Raw genomic sequence first — 22425 nt, forward strand, 5'->3', positions numbered from 1 at the left:
CTTCCTTCCACGTTGAGTTAGAATTTTATAGTTGTATTAAAACTAAAAACTTCAGAGAGCATATTTTCCTCAAAAGCGTTCATACCCCATTTACTGGAAATATATACACCAAAGGCTATTTTATAGTTTTGAAATAGCCATGTTTATTAGTTTATACCAAATATGGATATAGGAATATACAAATATAGATACAGATATAGAGTAAGTTCGAGATTAGATATAGAACTCTTACTATTTCATTTTTTTCTAAATAGCTTAGTTGGAAGTCAACAGGGCTATAGCCCTCACCTCAGTAAAGTTCTTGAATATAGCATAGTATTCCACAGAAGGCTGTAACTTTTAAACAAAACAAGAATATGGTAAGCCAAAAACTGATCACGAAAATTCAAAAATCACTTTGCGAAAATAAATAAATAAATAAATAGACAGATAAATAATGACCGCATTTGACATTTTAGTTTTCCCCTGAGACAGGACAGCAGCTTCAGCTTCTTCTGCCAGTTTAGGACTTTATGTAACAACTCCAAGTCAAAATGGCCCAATGCGGGAAGCGGCTGTGGCTCAGTCAGATGAGCTCCCATCTACCATATGGGAGACCTTCAGCTCACGTCCCGGGGCCTCTTTGTGAAGGTAGACTCACCTGCACACTGTGCAGAGCCGCCAGCCAGGGGGGCCACGGACTGCTGACTCAGCAAAGTGATGCAACAAAAAGAAGGGAGACAAGTGAGAACACAGAAGAGCTAGCAGCGAATGGACACAGAGAGTAGACGTCGAGCAAGCTGCAAGCGGGGAGGGAAAATAACATAAATAATTACAGACACAGAAGAATGGACAGCGAATGGACAGAGAGAGCAGCTGACATGCTAAAAGCCAAAGGTGCAGCGATAAAAAAAAATGGCCCATTGCTTATCCACTTTTCCTCCTAAATCCTGGGTTGGCTGAAGGTCAGTGGTCTGAATAGCTATAGATTTCCTCAGTTCAGAACTTGCTAGTTTCCAAGAAAATGGTTGCATGGGGTTAACACAGCAGCCTTGCTGTCTTTGGAGTAAGTTACATAAAATGTCTGCCTTTTGTGCTATTTGTTCTCCAGTGGAGATAAAGGGTGGTAGCAGAAACACTCTCTTCCACTTACTCTACATGAACACTCTCACAGTCGGTTTTGGATGCAACCACATATTCCTTCAACAGGAGTTTAATAAAGTTTTATCTCTTAGAGACTTTATCCACTTAGTGGCAGGAAAGAAAAATTTTGTGCACATTCTCCCTGTTTGCCCATAATTTGACTGCCAATTCTTCAGTTCAAGGATCACTCTCTTTTCATTCCTGAAAACAGCATGCCTTGCATGTAGGAAGCATTTGGTGAATCTGACCAAATGAATGGAACCACTGGATTCCACCTTTTACAAACTCATTGACTTAAGCAAGTATTTACTAGTCTCTTGGGGAAAGATATGATTGTTCTTGACAGCAATAGGCAGATAATGGAAAATGAGGTAAATCATCAAAATGAGAGACCAAGTTACGAATCAAATAGACCTGGGCTTCAACCAAAATGGCCCAAAGAGACCATACTGGCTTCATGAGAAACCATTGGAGTTAGATGTCATCTCCTGTCTCAAAAGAAAATCTTTTCACTTCCACAAACATACTTGGCTGGAACAGGAAAAAGTGAGTGCCCTGGAAATACACTGGACAACAAAATTATGCCGATTGAAAATAATTTTATTCGCATAGTAAAAGAAAAATTGTGAAAACTAGAAAAAAAGTTTTTAAAACCATGGCATCTATCTAGAATACAAGACTGCAAATTTATGTAAAAATTTAGTTAAACCTTTTTAATAATGACACACTGAAATGTCCAAATAACTCCCACCCTATCAGCTAAATCCTGATCAAACCTTGGTTCTAGCTTCATAAAGAAGCTTACCAAAATTCCTAGGGAGACTGGGATCATGAAGTGATTTTTCTGTAGAAGTAACTCTCTTAAACAGTTTTCCTGGCTTAATTTCAGAAGTTCAATAATAGCTTTGAAAAAGCAAATTCGCATAGTTAGAGATACATATCACCATATACTTAAAAATGCTTTAATTTTGTTAAAATACACATGTGTAAGCCGCAAAAATAATCATATAACAAACATTATCCATTCTTTCCCTAACACAAATGATCACAGTTTAAACTGTCATTGGGTTCTTCCTTTCCATATAAGCTCCTCCACCATGAAGTATGCAGGAAACCACCTTCCATGGACGGTCATCTAATAAAATAAGTTTTTCTCCCCTTATGCCCATCAGTACCCATTTACTGATTAAACCAGTGTTTGCCCTTGACCAAATGATCATCGCTCTGGTTTCCTACAACGCAAGGCAAAGGAGTACATTTTTAAAAACTTCTTTATTATGGAAAATTTTATACCCAAAGTAAACATGAATCTCTAACCAGGAGACTCCAATTGTTTCCAAAATCTTACTTGATAGAATGCCAAGTCTATTCTTAACCCAGCATACTATTCACTTTTATGCCCCTGAGGCTGTTCTTTGTTAGAATTCAAAGGGAGAGAGGAGCAAATGACCATGGCCTTTTCCCCAGCTCCATTCTGGGATATTGCTCTCTGTGCAATTCCTCACCCATCTCCACACTCAACAAGAGGAATCTAAGGAAATGAAAAGAAGCTTGTTCCTTTCATTCTTTCATTCATTCACCAGCTATTTATGGTCAGGTAGCAGGCACTGTAATAGGTGGTGAGGATTCTGCACAGAAGATGGACATGGTTACTTTTTCACATCTAATAGGTGGAGGGAGAAGGAAGAAAAGACAATTATACTAAGGTGTGATAAGTGCCATAAGGGGACCTCTTTTGGAGTACTGCTTACTTTTGTTGTAGAGAAGAAAAGTGTCTAACAGACAGGTGGAGGGGCTGGATGGTCAGCAAGAATTGCCTGGGGGAAATGATATCTAAACCAAGGTCTAAAGGTCCATAAATCAGCCGGGTGAAGAGAGAAGGGGAAAGGAGTCATGGCAGAGAAAATGGCAAATGCAAAGGCCCAGGTGTATAAAGGTTGGGTTCATTTGAAAAAAAATCAAAGTTCATATGGCTGGAACATGGACTCGGCATGGGGAGGGGACACTGCGGGGAAAGAGTAGGAAGAATGAGCCTGGGAAGATTCTCCGGGGCCAGTCTTTGCAGTCCCTCGTAATCTGAGTGAAGGAAGTTTGGACTTTATCTTGAGGGCATTGGGGAGACATGGATAAAAACAACAAGGACATGACCAGATTTGGTTTTAGAGCCATCATTCTCTCCATATGTGAAGAACAGACTGAGCAGAGAGGTAGAAGGGGGCAAGGAGCGAAAAGGGGAGACTTGGTAGAGGCGGCCGCTGTGTTGCAGGTGAGAGGCGATGGTGGCTTTCTCTGGGGGAGGAGATGGGAGTGGAGATGGGAGTCTCTAGAGAGACTGAGGGATTTGAGGGGTACTATGGAGGGAGAAGACAAAAGGGTTTATGAAAGGTTGGATCTGGAAGGAGAAAGATCAATCATTGCGATACTCAGGTTTTGTTGGCCAAGTGGGTAGACGGTGGGGCCATGTGCTAACATAAAGAACTCATATTGAGTCTGAAGTTCCAGGGCTATGTCTAGGAGACACATTGGGCCTTGGATGAATGAGATTAGGTTGGATAAATTACAGGCACTAGGAATCATCATAGATGCATGACGGTCCTTTGCTCCTTTTTTGTAACAATATCCCCTATTTGAACATTTGCCCCTTTTTCGATCTGATGAAGGGTGAAGAGCAGTTGGTCAGCAATCAAGACACTTGGGTGCTGGTCCCAGTTCTTCCAACCAGAGCTGTGTGGCCCTGAGGAAATCCCCTTGAGTCTCTGTTTCATCATCTGTAGAATAAGAAGATTAGAATAAATTAGCCTCAAGTTCCTTTTCAGTTCTAACATTCTATTGTTATGCTTCCAGTTAATTCACTCCCTGTTCATTAAATTTTCTGTTTAAAAAGAAACCATTAGTAAGACTTTGAACAAGAAATACCACAGACATGAAACTCTTTTTTTTCCTTGATATCAGAAATACTTTTTAAAATCTTTGTGATAGTAAAAAAGGATCCTCGGTGGTTACAAAGTCTATTTGTTTTGGTTATCCTACAAAAGATGCCAGGCACTTTATTATGTAGTTTTTCCTGCTGTCTTACTCATATTGAAGAACCTGCATAACACAGTACCTGGAAATGTAAATACTTGTTTATATATATATAAATATATGTGTGTAAGCGAAAAAACAAAACAAAAATATAAGCACTTGACTTTGAAATTATTTTACCATATATTTTCCAGCATTATTTTGAATTACAATAGAAAGCAGTCTCCAACATGCTGCATTATTCCTTCTGGAAGCACTATATGCCAGGTCTCATTTCTTTGCGGTAATTTCTTTTGTTATCATGGGTCCCACACAGAAAATATAGCCAAAATAGCTTAAGAAATTGTTTTCTTCCACTGCTACATGGCCAGCAATTGCAACCCACGTCAACAAGAAATGAAATCAAAGTAAATTTTCTCTCTGGTGTCATTTAAATACCAGTCCAGTATTTCCAAAGCCTTCTAGAACATTCCCATTGTCTTGACTCACTGCCGCCTCAAACACAGCAGCGCATTGCCTAGCACGTGGTAGTAATGAGAGCCGCCATTTCCCGAGTCCTTGGAAATGTCAAGCACTGTGATGGGAGGTTAGCATTCACAGTTCAGTTAATTCTCACCGAAACCCTGAAGGTGGGTTTTATTATTATCCCCATTTTTATGATGAGAAAATTAAAACTCAGAGAGCAATGCGCCGGCAGTCCCTTCACAGGTAGAATGTGGTAGAGCTCAGGGTTCAAACCCAAGCCATGCAGTATCAGAGTCTGGGCTTTAACTGCTAGTCTGCATCGCTTCCATAGCAAGCCCTCGACAGCTATTACGGTGGAAAGGACGGCGAGAGGCATGGATGTGTCATCATTTATTCCCACACTAACAGGTCAGGACGTCTCTGATTCTGTGCTCCACACCGGAGACCCACGACCGCCTCTACTTAAAGGTGCTTGCTGTTCTCTCTCCATGCCTCCCAAGTTACGCACCAGGCAAAGTTCTAAGGGTAGGAAGGTCTAGGCTCTCCAGGGCTAGAGGAGCTTTTTTCAAGGAGGAGTGGCCAGTAAATCAGTAAACACATGAGCCACCCAAGGCCTTTCAGATTGTGAAAGTATTTTCAAGGCAATAAAACAGGGCACTGGGGTAGAAAGTGATTAGGGGGAGAATGATCCTTGATCGTCCTTTCGATAATTTTGCCACTAGCTAGACCCACTGCCAGAGCCTGATAGAGGCTCAGCTCTTGGAACCTTCCTGTCACCTTAACCTGAAAATTGGCCTCTCTGCTTCCTGCTTCTTGTGTCTTCAGCCCATCCCACTACCTCTTTAGAATAACATTACCAAAATGTTACTTTTTCATCTTACCTTTTGCTACACATCAGATATTAACACCTCGTCTTACGTCCAGTTCCCTCCACTACGTGAACCACCCTATGGACCCAGAAACCTCTTCCTTTCTTCACTCACCGGAGTCTCTGAAGCATCAGCCGCAGGTTAGACATGATGGGACCCCACCACGAGCCAGCCGGTCCTTTGACCAGTTTACTTGGGTCCCCCTACTCTCCGCTCATTTCCACATTCCTGATACGAGAATGGGCTTCTCTGTTCTGTCCACCCCTCAAACCCTCCTTCCCATTTGGAGGCCGGCGTCAGTCCCAGTTTTGCATTTAAGTTTTCTCGACGCCATTCCACACAGTCTTTGCTTCTTAAACACCACGTGAGTTTTCCATTCCATCGTTCTCTAGTCTCGCACAGCGTGCAGCATAGTGTGACTGCGCTGACCGGGAGGTGACCCTTCCACCCAGGACTGGGCGGGCAGGAGAGGGGCAGAGTAACTAAACTCAGGGTCGTTGGACAGGACAGTGGTAGAGCCGCCTTGAGGTGAAGGTGAGAGCAGACCTCAAGAGCCTCAACGAGTCATCCTGTCCACAGTTAAGGGTTCCCATGAACTCATTCTGGTTTTTCTTGGAAGATCAGAGGCTTTCTGACAACCCCATTCCGAAAGTACTGGAAATGGAGGAAGGAGCTGTGATTGATGTTATCGGGAACAAACAGCTAGCCAGTCAATGGTTTCGCTACTTTCCTTGCTTTCCCCCTTTTCTTCAAGGCTGTTCTCTTTTGAAAATAATTCTTTTACAATGCGATGATCACGACTGAATGAAACAGGCCTCCATTCTCTGGGAGTCTCACTTTGAAATGTCTGGTATTTTGAATCTTAGTGTTCATTATTCATTTTCATGTTTGCGTCTTGTGATCAAACTTCAGTCTCATTTATTTTTTAGGTGAAATTCACATAACATAAAATTAATCATTTTTAAGTGCACTATTCAGTTGCGTTGAGCTCATAATGCTGTGCAACCACCACCTCTCTCTAGCTCCAAAACCTTTCCATCACTTGAAAAGGAAACCCTGTACCCACTGGCAGGACTCCCCAGTCCCCTCACCCCCAGCCCCTGCCAACCATCGAGCTTTTCTGCCTCCTTCGGTTTACCTATTCCAGGTGTTTCATATAAATGGAATCATACAATGTATGAACTTTTTTATCTGGCTTCTTTCACTTAGCACAATGTTTTAGAATTCTGTCTATGTTGCAGCCTGCATCAGTACTTCATTCCTTTTCTACGGGTGAATAGATTCCATTGTGGGCACGCACCACATTTTGTTTATCCATTCATCTGTTGACGGACGCATGGGTTATTTCCACTTCTTGGCTGTTGTGAATAATGCTGCACGAACATTGGTGTGAAGCATTTGTCTGAGCACCTGTTTTCAATTCTTCGGTGTGTATACCTAGGAGCGGAATTGCTGGGTTATAGGATAATTCTGTGTTTAACTTCTTGAGGACCTGCCCTCTCCTTTTTTCCCCAAAGGTTTCCCTGGATCCTGTGGGAGAAGGCCACCTTTTCCAGGACTGGGCGTTTTCAGGCTGCTCCACGGTAAGAGTCATCAGTGGCATGTGCTAGTGACTTCCCAGGGGCCTTGAGTCCTGGCCTGCGGTTTACTCACTCCTGGACCTGCGGTGGGAGGTGGGCAGTCTCAGAGGACTAAATGATGGGAAGAAAAGGGGTTTCCTTAACTTGAAGCTACTTTCATGGCTGACCCAAAAGAATGAAAATCAGGTTGGAAGTGCAAGGATAGACATGGAGTAATAATAGCTCCAAGGATGCCTTCACTGAAGAGATAATGTGTATTAACAGTTTTAAAAACCTTGTCAGAAGATCCCAGCTAATAAAGGATGGTGGCCATTACAGAAGCACATCCCACAGAGCACTGCTATCTTTTTATTTGGTTTTGTACTTTTGGGCCTGGGGCATGAGTTTGAAATGACAATTCTCTGTACCAGCAGACATTAAAGCGATCAAAATATTTGTAAAGTCTCTTAATCTACAGCAAAAAAAGTACCACCCAATGGTATAAAATGCAAATAAAAAGCCAAAAAATCATGTAAAAGAAAGACGGCAATCAATACACCAGAAATTTAAATTAATAGCATGTCTAGTGTAAACTTCTCAGCAGCTGAAGCAAAAAGAAATTCTAATCAGTTGTCAAGTTTCTGAATTTGATGACTTCAAGTGTCATGGGAAGGCAGTCAGGTCCCCTCTGTTTTCCATGTCTTTCCACATTGTCCTGTGTTTCATCAATCATATACACATAACATTAAATATTCTGTATCTATATAATATTTGTCCTAAATATTTATATTAAAAATTGGCTGAGACTTTAGGGGTTTTTCCCCTATATTTCTTAATAGGCACACTCAAACACCACCCCTGAGCTTACTGCCCAGGATCCAGCATTCTGTTGCGCGAACATGTTAAGACTTTCTGATTTTGATTAAAATAGACACCTGAGAGAATATTGCATCGATAATACTGGTTTTACAAAGTATAACTACAAATAAACTAGAAAGATGGAAACAGAATAGCAGCTATGTATGACAGGGGAAGCATAGAAGGTTCGAGAGGTAAAGAGGTTTTTTGTTTTGTCTGTTGTTTTTTATTATTATTATTGGAATAATGAAAATGCTCTAATAATGATTGAAGTGGTGAATGCACCACTGTGTGGTTATACCAAATACCATTGATTGTACGGATTTATGATTTACTAATATGTATCAATAAAATGTATCTGTTAAAATATTTATATATGTATATATACCCCTGAGAAATTCATGAGTGCAGTTTCCTCAAGTCTAACGCCGCTTTGAGGCATCCTTCCCGCTCACACGAGCATTGCCAACCTGCACAAGTTTATTTAACTGTGACCTGAGGAGGTAAGGAGAGTAGGGGTATAGTGACAGCCTGGAAAAAATAAGCGTTCAAAGACAGTGTCTCAGCTGGAGCCACATCCTCATTCATATCCCCTAGTCCCAAACTGCGCCCCCTTAGCAAGCCGAGGAACTGCCTTCTCCAGCTCACGCGTGCCTGGAGAGGAGACAAAGCCACTCGTTTGTCTTTTTCTTTCATGTACCATCAAGCTTCCGTGAATGACAGGCTTTTGGTTTCTCCTTAGCTCCTTTAATAGGTTTAAAATCCTGAGGCTCTGATACGGGAATAGAAAAAACATATTTTTCCAAGACATACACTTTCTCGTGTAAATAAATAGCATATATTCTGTCTTTTTTTTAACCAGGAGTCATTCCTCCTCCCATGTAAAAAAAAAGTGTGGACTTTGTTGTTTTCCTTAAAACTCCTTTCTAAAGAGTTAAAAATATGTATGAAGAGTCCAATCAGCTCTCGTGTTGCACATCGATTGTTCTCTGCCAAGAATCCCATTTTAAATGTTTTATTTTCCCCCCAAAGTTGTGCAGAGGAACAAAGTGGATATTATTCTTTAAATCTAAGTTTGAACAGCTTAATGAGCAGAGCAATTGAAGTAAATCATAATTGCTAAACAGGATTAAGTTTACAGCAGCCTCGTGGAAGTCTGCGGAAAAGCACAACACAAAAATAGACCTAGACCACGGAAATGCTTTTGTCTGTAGCTCCTGTTCCGAGACTCCCTTCTCTAAAACGCCGGTATGCTGAATCGATGCGTGTGAAGCAGTCTCCTTTGTGGCCCTGCCTTCTCACTTGATCTATATTATTTATGTTTCGCCCTCTATTACGTAACTGGCAAACGTTTTCAAAGAGTCAGTCGCATGCCACTGCAGGTGATATACAGCCGGGCCACGTTACGTGCCCTTGCATTAGTAAATTAGGGCAAACCCACCCAGCCACGCTCATTCGTGCCCCCTTTGTACAACACAATTTATCTTCAGGCTAATGCGCTTTGTGCAGGTGATCCGAAAGTTTGGAGGTTACTCCTCAACTCAATTAGCTAAATTATTTCTTATGACTTCAAATCATAGCCTAAGGCTCCACAAGGCAGCAATTTTAAAGAATTTAAGAGTGTGGCCATTGATGCCAAGACATCAGAAGTGTGCTAAGGAGAGCCCAAGCTCTCATAAGATCTGGAGGGAAAAAAGGACAATAAGCAGGGAAGCTGGAGCTTACCAGCCTGCGCGTTCAGTCTAGTAAGCCCTCTACCCCCAGCTGTTTCCTTGCACTCACTCTTGGGTTTTTAAGAGAGTCCCGCTTTAGAGCAAACTCTCTGGGACCATCTTTTGCAGCAAGCTTTCAACAGAATACTTTCCTGCCAGACGATCAGGAAAAGGGGAGTTCCGTGGTCTCATAAGTTTGGGAGAAGCTGCATTTCACAAAGCTCATCAGCACATTACTAGCTCCTCCCAGCCCTACAGCATCTGTTTAGGGTAGCCGAGCACCCTGGCTCCCCAAGCCGGAGACCACAGCGTCTCAGTCTCAACATGGCATCCCCCGGAGCCACCGTTCTGCCAGGATTTCCTTCGGGAAACCCAGTTTGAGAGCGCCAACTTGGCTCCTGCGTCTGCTGCCTTTACAGATTCAAAGTGGAACAGTATGTTGTAAATTACCCACCATGGCTTTGTGGAGAGCACCCTAAGCTCTAGATGCGGTGGGCGGTGTGAGTTCTTAGGAATCGGAACTTCTTTTGGTGCTTCAGCACCTTGCTGATTTTGGGGTTCACTGCCACCTGCTCCCAGGAGTGAAGGGTTCTCAGCACGTGCCCTGTTGCCCTATAGCTTTCACGGATTAAAGGCGCCTAATTTTCTCCCAACTCTAAACCTCACCTCGTCTTCTCTTGATGAGAATTAAGGCAGCCAATGAAACGGTTTAAACTCACTCACACTCTCTTGAATTCTGTCCCCTCCCCAGAAAAATCCCAGGCTTGGTAAATTGTGCTGAGCCTCAGGTCAAATGTCCCCGTCTAAGGTCAAGTAGCATTCTCAGAACGCAGCACCGCTTCGGATCAAGCTACCTCAATGCCAGAGGCCCTCAGCTCCTCGAAATCAGAAAGCTGCAAAGGGTGCTTGCATCATTAACGTGAGTCACTGAGGACCCTGCATAACAAAGTGTTAGTTCCAAAATGCTAAGTTTTGCCAGAGCATATGGGATTATAAAAGCAAACGTGTGTTCTGCATAACATTATGTCACATTACGGGGCACGGTTTTTAAAAAGGCAGCACCCACTGGTCTGAGCAACGTCAGTTTTATGTAAATTCTGCAAGGGCTGCGACGTGCTTTCTTGTCACTTTTTTGTGGTAGCAGTGCAGCGCCCCGGGGGGAGTCGTGCCTCACTTGGCCTGGCCATTTCCAGTGTCTCCCTTTGCAAATACCTCCCCTCATGGACAGCTAAGGGACTTCTGGCCTTGCACCAGGGTTCTCAGTTCACATCCTTTTTTTGTGACGAGCAGAGGGGAGCTCCTCTGGGTACAATGACGCAACCCAACCCTCCTTGGGAATTCAATATGCTGGACCACGGATGCTCAACCCCACACGCTTTTTATAATCATAGCCATCATCTTTTTATTATGTCTTGGACTTGAGGAGGCCTGAAAGCAGATGTAACTCATGATGACCTGACTTCAGTGGGAGAATGAACCAGGTGGCTAATTGTCTCTAAAACAAATACACTGATAATTAGCAGGAGAGCACAATGCCCCAGAAGCCGAGCCACCAACCTTTATTTAAGTTAAGCAAATGGGTGAGCAAATGCTGCAGCTGCACCGCACTCTGACAAGTTAATAAGGGAGCCAGGCCGCCTCGTCAGCCGCACTAGCCAAAGCATGCCCTCAGGACTGGGGCTCGTGATGCTCAGACTGTGAACTTGGGAAACGATCAGCGCCCACCGTGAGAACCCCTCGTCCAAGCTCTCGTGCAGCCAGGGTCCAGGACGCTAGAGGTTCTCACCCACAGCATGTTGGGGTCAAGGCCAAGACAAGACAAAGGTGGTGAGGTCTCCTCCGCGCTGGAAGTGCTGGGCATAGCGGGCTCTCTAAAAGCGCTGATGCAGTGCGAATTTCATTTTTCTGGAGTTCAGCGTGCCACAGCTTGGGATGGCTAATTCCTAGACCAGGGTTCGGCAAGAAATCTCTGTCAAGGAGAAGATATCAGATATCGTCAGCTCTGAGGGTCCTGCAGCTTCTGTTGCAACTGCTTCACTGCCATTGTAGCCTGAAAGCAGCCAAGAAAGATGAGGTGTAAACAAATTAGTATAGCTGTACCCCAATAAAACCTTACTGAGAGGCCCTAAAATGGGCATTTCATCACACTTTTACATGTCAAGAAATCTTCGTTTGATGTTTTTCAACCATTTACGAATGTAGAAAGAATTCCCAGCCTACGGGCCCCACTAAAGCAGGCCAGCGTTGACCTGTGGGCCTTGGTTTGCCCACCCCTGGCCTGGATTAATTAGGGAAGCTGGAGTTGAGGTTTCAGACATATCATGGGGTCGTTCTCGCGCTGGTTTCCTTCTTACCTGTTTCTTAACCGTACATGGGAACTCAGTTTGGGACAAGCTAGCCTTGAAACCATGGGAAAGAATTGCTAGATTCCGTAAATTCACATTGACCGTTTTCTGTGCGGTCAGCAGTTCCCAAAGGGCACAGATTCCCAAAGAACTTAGAATTCAGAGCTCCAGGAGGAACTGGAGGGACCTCAGGGCTCAGACAAAGAGAACCCTGCCCTGGGAGATTTGTCAGTAGATATTAAAATGCAAACATTCGTTGGTTCCAATGTTCCATTTCCGGGGATTTTTTTCAAGGAACTCATTAAAATCCCATGCAAAAACCGAGGAACAACTTCAGCCTTGTTGGTTACAGTGTTGTTTACAATGGCAAAAAAGTTGGAAACCACTTCTATGCCAAACATTTGAACCACGGTTAAACAATTCATGATAATATTCTACAAAAGAGATTATTAGGTAGCCATGAAAATTATAGTGCATAAGACTGTATTGTCATGTAGGATGTTAGTCTTTTGGGGGCAAGCGTGTAACAAAACAGTAAAGAAAAGTGCAGAAAATGTCCAAGAAGATACAAACAAGATTGTTCACCTCTGTGGGGTGGTTCTTAATTTTTCCTTCCTTTGTATTTATTTCCTATTTGCTTTTAATTCATTCAAAGATATTTCTTTAAGTTCTTACTCTGTAACGGATCCTGTTTCTCTACAATAGAAATGTTTTATTTTGTAATTCCCTACTAAAATTAAAATTTTAAAAGAAGAAGAGCTAGCGCTCAACAATTCTTGTTAGAATGCTTATGAGCAGTTGGGATGAGCCATGGGGGATCCTGCACGATGGAAGAGACATCGGGGAGGATGTGGACCAGAGAGAGAACTGCTCAGAGGGCTGCTGGGAGCCGGGCTCTGAGTGATCTGAAGCGACCTGGGTACCAGTTGTTAGCAACACTGCACGTGACCCTGCTGCTACTGTTTTCCAAACTCAGCCCTCCCAATCCTCTCCCAGGCTCATCAAGGGCCAGCAGATGAGCCACTAGGACATGGCAAAGATCACAGGCTGCAATGTCCCTTTCTCCTGAGAGAGAAAATGAGATTTGGGGAGTCAGCTTACTCAGCTTGGGGATCTTCTTGGGAAAAAAAAAACATGACAGAGCACCCGCGTCATGGTAAAGTCTAGACTTCACTGGCTTGTTTGGGTTACCTTTGGCATCTTATTCAAGCAGAGTGGGTTTAAAAGCACTTATAGCAAAGTACCAGGACGGCGTTGATGGAGAAGTACAAAAACAAATGCTTCCACGCTTCTCCTACAGACTTCTTTGATTTGCTGATCTAACAGGGGTACGTAATCTTTCCAGGTGCTGAGCCTCAATATCTGTTCTTCTGACATTCAAGGACAATGCTAGTCATTTTCTATTGCATTGAGGTTCCACCTGCTGTGTGGTTCAGGAACGCACTGAGAGAAGAAGTGCTTATAGAGTTACTTGAAGATATGACAGGCGATCCTGAGACCCCCACATAACACCGACTTATTTCAGCTATGAGATTTTTATTAGGAAAACTCAAGTACAAAAACAATAGAACCTGAAAGCCAGAAAGGTATTGCTTTTGGTGAGTTCTTATGTGAATTCGGTCGGCTATGACTTTAACCACATAGATGCCATACAACAGCGCTTTACAAAGTAAGTCATGATGGTCTTCCTACGCGGTGAAATGGAGAGCCAAGGGAACTTGGGAGTTTATTAGGTAGAACGGATACTGCATAGTGCACCTTCCACTCAGGATCCATTGCCCCCACCCTCCATACACACGCAGAGTGGCTATTTAATTTCCAGCATCTCTTCCCATTGATGTTGGCTCATTCTTTTCCAGCCTCCTAAAATAACAGTTCTGGTGTGTGGCTGGCTGACAACCCAACATACAATCAAAACCATGCTGGCCAGATATGTGTAACTGCTTCTCGGCCATTGCTGATCCATCTGTCACTTTCTGTACCTTGGGCTGGAAAAAGCATTCAGTGAGCAGAGAAAGTCCACCGAGCATGCACGCGTGTGCACACACTTCCCCCAAATATAGATACGAATGTGTGTGTGTGTGTGTAAAAAGAGAGGGGAGGGAGAGAGGGAGACGATGTAAACCAATATTTTTCAACTGCAGTTTCACCTCCATTTGTAAAACAGTTAGTATTTTTAATTTCAAAACAAGCTATCCCTTCCTCCACAAAGGAAGAAAAAACACAGTAATATTGCTTTCCCCACTGCAATTTTTCAAAAGACAAGGTTGGGGCACGGATATTTGCATCACTCAAAGGAGCAACAATCGTCGGAACAAAAGAGACACCCAGAAACAGTTGCTTTAGTCTTTAATATAACACTTAATTTTCCCATTAATGTACGAAAAGTCTCCAGAGGCAGATTATGAGCTTGCGTTGCTATTTTTATTTTTATCAATAATAACAGTGGTTTTTATTGGGCACCTCTTTTCCAGAGAGCGCTAAGAAGTTTATGTAAATCATTTTTTCATCCTCACACTACCTTTGAAGTACAGCCAAAGGGTAGATCACTTTACTGCAGTTGAAAAGATGGAAAGAAATTGGTAGAGACACCAGTTGAGGGAAAACTGGTCACATTTGATTTGCTATTGCCCTCTTGTCCACCTCTAACGGAGTCTCTCTCTAGCCAACGCCACTCTGGCAAATGGAGTGGTCCTTTTTAAAATTAAGTCAGGTCTTGTCATTCCCCTACGTGTGCCAGACCCCGACTGATTTTCCTGACCCTGCAACCTTGTCTCATAACTCTTGGCTCCTTGTTCGTCATGTTCCAATGCTACTGGCTGTCTAGGGTTGGTTACCCCAGAATCATCTCTGGAGATAAGAAGTTATGTGAAAACCATTGATTAGGAAGTGATCCCTGGAAAAACCCATTGGAGAGTGGGAAGAGAGACCAAGAATGGAAAGAGGCCAAGCAATGGTCACGATCCAAGCAAAATTCCAATGAGGACAACGTCAGTGCAATTCCACAGGGGAGCTCCGGGGAGGTGTCCCCATCAGGGGGCAAGGAAGATGGGGGATTTATACCCCACACTCATCAATCAGTCATTGGTAAAAGTAGCCCCACGGATGTACATTCCCAGAACTTCCAGCTCTTGAGACTTGCAGGCACGGAGAGTTCTGGCACCCAGAGGGCATGCCCTTGGGGCTCCTTGGTGGGAAAGCACACGACAAGGTTATTGGCTCTGAAGGGATCCGAGCAGAGCAGCGGCCGGGCTTGCTACCTTGGGCTTCCATTCCTGAGGCGCTCCCCTAAGCAGTTTTTCTTTTCGGGGTCTTGAGGCCTCCAGGTCACCTCTGCTCTGAAAGGCTTTTGGCCTGACTGCTTTATTTTCCTTAAGATGGTCTCTGTTTAACTCTCACCTCTTCTACTCTCTTCCTAAGTGGAGGTGGCACTGTCACCACCTGTTTAAATGACGTTTTCCTTCAACACATCCCTCCAATGCCCTTTATAAACTTCTTAGCATTTATCGCAGCTGTGGTTTGTTTCCTTCCTGTCCAACCCCCAGTACAAAGTAAGCTCTAGGAGGGCAGGGGTTTTGTCTCGCTCACCACTGTATCCTGAGCACCCAGCCCAGCCTCTGATATCAGGAGGTAATTGCACAGCCAGTGTTTCTTAAAGAAGTGAATAAATGAATCATATTTTCCTTTCTATGAAGCAATTTCAAGTACCCCACTATGGATATACCATGGATGGGATAAATTTGGAAATACCCAAAGAAAGCTTGGAAGAACAGAAAATATGCCCCATGCTATTAAAAGCCCAAACGTGACAGTAATATATTAATAAAGCAAAATAAATGATTCAAATATAAGCAAAACAAAAAAGTAAATTAAATAGAAATGCGGTCACCCCTCAGGCTGAAGTGTGGTTTGCTGGCCTGGCGAGGGGCGGTGGCCGCGGTAGGCCTATTCCAAACCACTGCCCCCATAATAGGGTGGCTGGTCGGGCCCACCGCCACCCCTGAAGGGAGCTCGGCATGGGCGCAGAGTGCCCTCGGGTCTCCCCTTCTCGGCAGCCATGCTTCCGCGGCCGCCCCTCCTCCCGGATGGCGCCACACGATGCCTGTGGGGCGGCACCCTTCTTCTTCTTTCTCCCTGCGCAGGCGCAGGGCGGAAAATTCCAGTCTGCCCTTTTCCCCTCCCCCGACAGCAGCAACAGCCAGGTGTGGGCGGAAAAATCCAGTCTGCCCTTTTCCCTCCCCCGACAGCAGCAACAGCCAGGCGTGGGCGGGAAACTCCAGTCTGCCCTTTTCCCTCCCCCCGACAGCAGCAACAGCCAGGCGTGGGCGGGAAACTCAAGTCTGCCCTCCACCCCAGCAACAGCAGCCACCAATCCCTAAACCCTGCCCCTTCCCCCAGTAACAGCGACAGCCAATCCCTAACCACCACCCCTCCCCCATCCAGTACCTCCCACTGACCTTTCGCCGGCAGCCAATCAGAACAGGGCGTGGCTTCGACCAATCAGCCTTCCCCAGCCCCTATAAAACTGTTGCCTCTCCCTCAGTAAAGTTGGACTTGCGTGTTTACCTTGTCTGCGCGGTAGTTCTTCTGCCGTGCGCCCTCCAGTCCTGAGAGCCCCCGACAAGGGCCTGGCCTCCCTTGTCCCCAGTTCGTCGCCTGCTTCTCCGGGCGACCCCCTCGTCGCCGGCTTCGCCAGGCGACCCCGTCAGCCGAACCGTGCAACCCCTGTGAGACCGACCCCTCGTCTGCTGCCGGACCGACCCCTCGTCCCGAGCGGGACTGACCCCTCGTCCCAAGCGGGACCGACCCCTCGTCCGCAGCCAGACCCCACCTCTACCGACCGAGCGAACCGTCGCAGCTGGCACCCAACGTGGGGCAATGCAACCCCACCACAGCCTCACTCCATTACCTGGCGGCCCCCCCCCTCCTCTCTTCTCACCGTGGGGCTTCTCTCGTGCAACATTGCTGCTACCTGAGCCTTGGCTACCTCATATGATCCACGGCGGTCTGGGAGAATCGCTGGATGGCTTTCTCCTTCCATGTCGGGGGCTTATACCGACCCGCTATGATTAAGAGGAGCCTTGGATTTCTCGGGAGCGCGCGCTTGCACGTCTGAAGTAACCCTCCCACAGCCCTACGCCCTCCTCTCTTCTCACCCCTATCTTTTCGCTCTGCATTGCTGCTCCTGAACCTTGGTGACCTCATATGATCCACGGCGGTCTGGGAGAATCGCTGGATGGCTTTCTCCTTCCATGTCGGGGGCTTATACCGACCCGCTATGATTAAGAGGCGCCAATAAAACTCTCAGGAGCGCGTGCCTGAGCACCTCCACCCCTGCCTTCATCTCTGCCTCCTCCCCTCCGTGCTTGCTCCCCTTTGCCTTGCTCCACTGCTTGTCGTTCTGCCCTCCCCTCGTCGGGGCCTTCTCTTGGCCCGCGACCACCATCAGAGCCCCACCGGCTCCGACCACTCGTCTCACCGCGCACCTCGGCTCCCATCGCCACGCTCTCAAGGTAAGGGCCCCTTTTCTTATCGGCTCCAAAAGGCCATTAGCAATGGGTAACGTCCTATCTGCTAAGCAAGCCCCGCAAGTTCGGGCCCTCGCCGGTCTCCTAGACACTCACCGGTGTAAGATCTCTTTGAAACAGCTCCAAGTATATTGGGACCTTCTTCTCCCCTTTAATCCGTGGCTTACCACGTGTCAGCTTTGTGACCCGGATACCTATACTCGCCTTATAGATAGGGTCACTTCTGCTGTGGAGCAGGAAGGTAAAAGATTCCCTCCTGGCTTATTACCGGCGCTTTTTACCATCCGCTCCTGCCTTCTAGGTGCCCCTACCATCGACTCCTTCCGACCGCGCCGCCGCCGCCGCCGTGATTGTCAGGACTTTAACAGGGACCCTGATCGGAACCCTGATACTGACTCCGATTACGACTCTGAGTCGCTTGTCGAGCGCCTTAATAACGCGCTCAAAAATTGTCCCCCTAAACAGTGTAATCTTGCAGTGCCAAGCGCCGGTGAAGGTGGAGAACTTCCGCCTTCTTCCTCGCTCGGTAAGGGGAAGCACTCCCAAGATGGCGGGCTTCCGCCTTCTTCGCCATCCGAAAAGGGGAGGCACTCTCAAGATGGCGGACTTCCGCCTTCTTCCTCGCTCGAAAAGGGGAGGTCCCTTTACTCCTCCCTCCCCCCGACGACTTCCTGCCTGGGTGGGCCGGAAGCTCTCTCCCCGCCATTTTACCCCTCTGCGCAGGGTGGTCCGCGGCCATCTTGTAGCCCACGACCATTTTGTGGCCCGCCGCCACTTTGTAGTACCGCTGGGGACGGCCTGCGGCCATTTTGCAACACTGCATGGCCAATGGCTCCTCTCGCGCCCTCCATGCCAGCGGCCTCTCCCGGCTCCGCCTCCCCCTGGCAGCCCCCTCCATCCAATCTGTGGCAAGCTGCCGCACGCGCGGCCCCCTCTAGCCTATTTTTGGACCCGTATTCCTCCCCTGCCAGGCGCGAGTTCTGTGAGTCCCATGCCCGGGCTGCTGCCCTGGACTTTGCCCGCCGTTTCCGCCTCTACCTGGCCTCCCACCCCCAATATGCGGGGCCGGGGGCTGAGGCTGCCTTCTCCCACCGTTTTGCTGAGCTCTTCCTGCAGCACTTTGAAGCTGAGGTGGCCCGGGCCTCTGGCTCCCTCTCACCACCCGTCTTGGCTCCCCTGAGTCCTGGAGCGGAGATCCCACCACATGACCTGTCCCTTGAGAGCTGCAGGGTGGGTGGGCCCCTGGCTGTGCTGGGCCCTTCTCGGTCATCTGAGGACCTGGCCAGCCCCCTCCCTTCCTCAGTCTCTTCCTCTTCTACGACCTCCTCGAAGCCGAAGCTAAAGAAACGCTTCTCCCTCCGCTCAGTGGGTCGCTCCGTCCGCAGTTCAGTCCGTGGAATCCTGCAGTGGCGGGGGACCATTGACCCACCCTCTCCAGCTGGGCCCCTGGAGACCTCCTCAGGCCCCCCAGTCTTAGGAGGAAACAGCAACTCCACCTCCTCTGGTGGGGCTGGGACCATTGGTAGGGGACTGGTTGGTGGCGAGACGTCCCCTGGGGAAAGATGGACTCACCGTTTTGAGAGGCTGAGACTGAGTCGGAGAGGGGGGGCCTTGAAAGATGGAACAGGGATGGTGCAGAGGGAAGAGCTCCTGAGTTTCATGGGGGCTGAAGAGGCAGCCCCTGACCCAGCTGGAGTGAGCCAGAGAGGAGGGGCAACCGGGCCTACCTCAGGGGGAGGAGGGCAACCTCAGTGGCAGAAGTGCCGCTTACTGCTTCGGAGAGAAGGAGGAGGAGGAGGAGGAAGTCGCCTGGAGTTCTTTGTACCACCCAAGGCTTCTCGGCCCCGACTCAGCATTCCATGCTCCACTATAACAGACGTCCGAACGACCACAGCCCTGGAGATGCCTGACCGGGAGAACACATTCGTGGTTAAGGTGGAAGGCCCCTCAGAGTATATCCTGGAGACAGCCGATGCGCTACATGTGAAGGCCTGGGTGTCTGATATCCAGGAATGCCTGAGCCCAGGACCTTGCCCTGCCACCAGCCCCCGCCCCATGACCCTCCCTCTGGCCCCTGGGACCTCATTCCTTGCTAGGGAGAACACAGACAGCCTGGAGCTGCCCTGCCTGAATCACTCAGAGAGTCTGCCCAGCCAGGATCTGCCGCTGGGACCCAGCGAGAGCAATAACCGCCTGACACAGGGGCCATATGGAAGCCTCTCAGACCGTCCCTCCGCATCCATCTCCCCCAGTTCTGCCTCCATTGCTGCCTCCCATTTTGACTCAATGGAACTGCTTCCCCCAGAATTACCCCCTCGCATCCCCATTGAAGAGAGACCTCCAGCAGGGACAGTTCATCCCCTCTCAGCTCCCTACCCTCCCCTGGACACCCCAGAAATGGCCACAGGGTCATTTCTGTTCCAGGGAGAGTCAGAGGGAGGTGAGGGGGACCAGCCCCTCTCAGAATATCCTTGGTTCCATGGGAGGCTCTCTCGACTCAAGGCTGCCCAGTTGGTGCTGGCAGGAGGTACTGGCTCCCACGGCGTTTTCCTGGTACGTCAGAGTGAGACGAGGCAGGGCGAATATGTCCTCACTTTCAACTTCCAGGGCAAGGCCAAGCACCTGCGTTTGTCACTGAATGAGGAGGGCCAGTGCCGAGTCCAGCACCTGTGGTTCCAGTCCATTTTCGATATGCTTGAGCATTTCTGGGTGCACCCCATCCCTCTGGAGTCTGGAGGCTCCAGTGATGTTGTCCTTGTCAGCTATGTCGTGTCCTCCCAGTGGCAGCAGGCGGATGTCCCGCAGGGAACGGCGCCAGATGCGAGTGATCCAGCACCAACTGAGTCAGCTCAACCTCCACCCCGAGAGACAACCATCCAACCCTGAAGTCCGTTCGCTGCTCGCACTCTACCGTCAGTGCAGACGCCGCAACCCCCACCATGCTGGCGAGCCAATTAACATAGTCTCTCTCCTTCTCACATACGTACAGGTCAGCTATCAGCGACTCGCCACTGCCGAGGACACCCCCCCCCACTTCATCTTCTCGGCCTCCTCCTACCCGACCCCTTCCTGCTCACTCTTCCCGCAGGTGCCCCAAGTCTTCTGTAACCGCGGCCCCCCATGCCGCCATCGCTCTCAAGCAGCTCCAGCCCGGCTAAACGGCCCGCAACCCGCTTTCCCCAGCCCGCGGCCTGCTTTCTAGCATCTAATAACGTTTCTGCTTTTGCCTCCCCATACTTCTGCGGAGCTTCCTCCTGTCTCGACCTCACTCCTCTTCTCAGCCATCCAAAGCGTCCCTTCTCGTCCCCCGCCCCCCTCCTTTTTTTGCTTGAACCCCCATTGCGTTGCAGATTGGGCCGCCCCATGTCGGCCCGCCCCATTAACATCGGCCTCTCTCGCGCCCGTGGAGACCTTGGCCTTCTTGTCCTCGCCTACGTCTCCACCACTCCCGACGCTGCCGCCACCACCGTCGCTGGTGCCCTGACGCGACTTATCCTCACCGCTGCGATCCTCCAGACCATCACACAGTCTGCCTCTACCGCTCTTCGCCGCCAAGAAGAGATCAACTACCTGTAACGCGCTGTCACTCTGGACTTTTAACAGCAGATGGACCTTATAGCCGCCGAGATCAACGAGAATTGGACATTGGCCACCCTTGTTTGCAACGGCAAGATACCGCCCCCCAAATTGTACATTTATATCCCCGGCATACTCACCTCCCTCTTCAGCCCCGCTTCCGTCATTGCTTGCTGCCTCTTGGGCCTCGGCTACTTGCTACTGCTGCCATCCTGGCCCTTATTTGAAAAGAAGGGGGAAATGCGGTCACCCCTCAGGCTGAAGTGTGGTTTGCTGGCCTGGCGAGGGGCGGCGGCCACGGTAGGCCTATTCCAAACCGCTGCCCCATAATTGGGTGGTTGGTCGGACTCACCACCACCCCTGAAGGGAGCTCGGCATGGGCGCAGAGTGCCCTCGGGTCTCCCCTTCTCGGCAGCCATGCTTCCGCGGCCGCCCCTCCTCCCGGATGGCGCCACATGATGCCTGTGGGACGGCATCCTTCTTCTTCTTTCTCCCTGCGCAGGCGCAGGGCGGAGAATTCCAGTCTGCCCTTTTCCCCTCCCCCGACAGCAGCAACAGCCAGGCGTGGGCGGAAAAATCCAGTCTGCCCTTTTCCCTCCCCCCGACAGCAGCAACAGCCAGGCGTGGGCGGAACACTCAAGTCTGCCCTCCACCCCAGCAACAGCAGCCACCAATCCCTAAACCCTGCCACTTCCCCCAGCAACAGCAACAGCCAATCCCTAATCACCACCCTTCCCCCGTCCAGTACCGCCCACTGACCTTTCGCCGGCAGCCAATCAGAACAGGGCGTGGCTTCGACCAATCAGCCTTCCCCAGCCCCTATAAAACTGTTGCCTCTCCCTCAATAAAGTTGGACTTGCGTGTTTACCTTGTCTCCGCGGTAGTTCTTTTGCCATGCACCCTCCAGTCCTGAGAGCCCCTGACAAGGGCCTGGCCTCCCTTGTCCCCAGTTCGTCGCCGGCTTCACCGGGCGACCCCGTCAGCCGAACCGCACAACCCCTGTGAGACCGACCCCTCGTCTGCTGCCGGACCGACCCCTCGTCCCGAGCGGGACTGACCCCTCGTCCCAAGCGGGACCAACCCCTCGTCCTGAGCTGGACCGACCCCTCGTCCGCAGCCAGACCCCACCTCTACCGACCGAGCGAACCGTTGCATAGAAAAGTTTCTCTCTTTACATTACATGGAAAAATCAACAAATGGTAGAAACTAGAAAACTGAAAAAGTATTTTGGGAATGACTATTTTTTTCATATATATATTTTTTATTGAAGTATATCATTCATACATGAACACACATAAACAATAAGTGTACAGTAAAGATTGCGACCTTACAAAATAAACATACATAACATCACACAGGGGTCTCAT

General features: G+C 48.3%; 1 pseudogene; it reads left to right on the forward strand.

Moving 5' to 3' along the window:
* The first annotated feature begins 18310 nt into the window (after positions 1 to 18310).
* Positions 18311 to 20368, forward strand: LOC101445556 (SH2B adapter protein 1 pseudogene; annotated as a pseudogene).
* The last annotated feature ends 2057 nt before the right edge of the window (positions 20369 to 22425 follow it).

Source organism: Dasypus novemcinctus, chromosome 31 (genome assembly GCF_030445035.2).
Source record: "Dasypus novemcinctus isolate mDasNov1 chromosome 31, mDasNov1.1.hap2, whole genome shotgun sequence".
In the NCBI taxonomy this organism is placed as follows: Eukaryota; Metazoa; Chordata; class Mammalia; order Cingulata; family Dasypodidae; genus Dasypus; species Dasypus novemcinctus.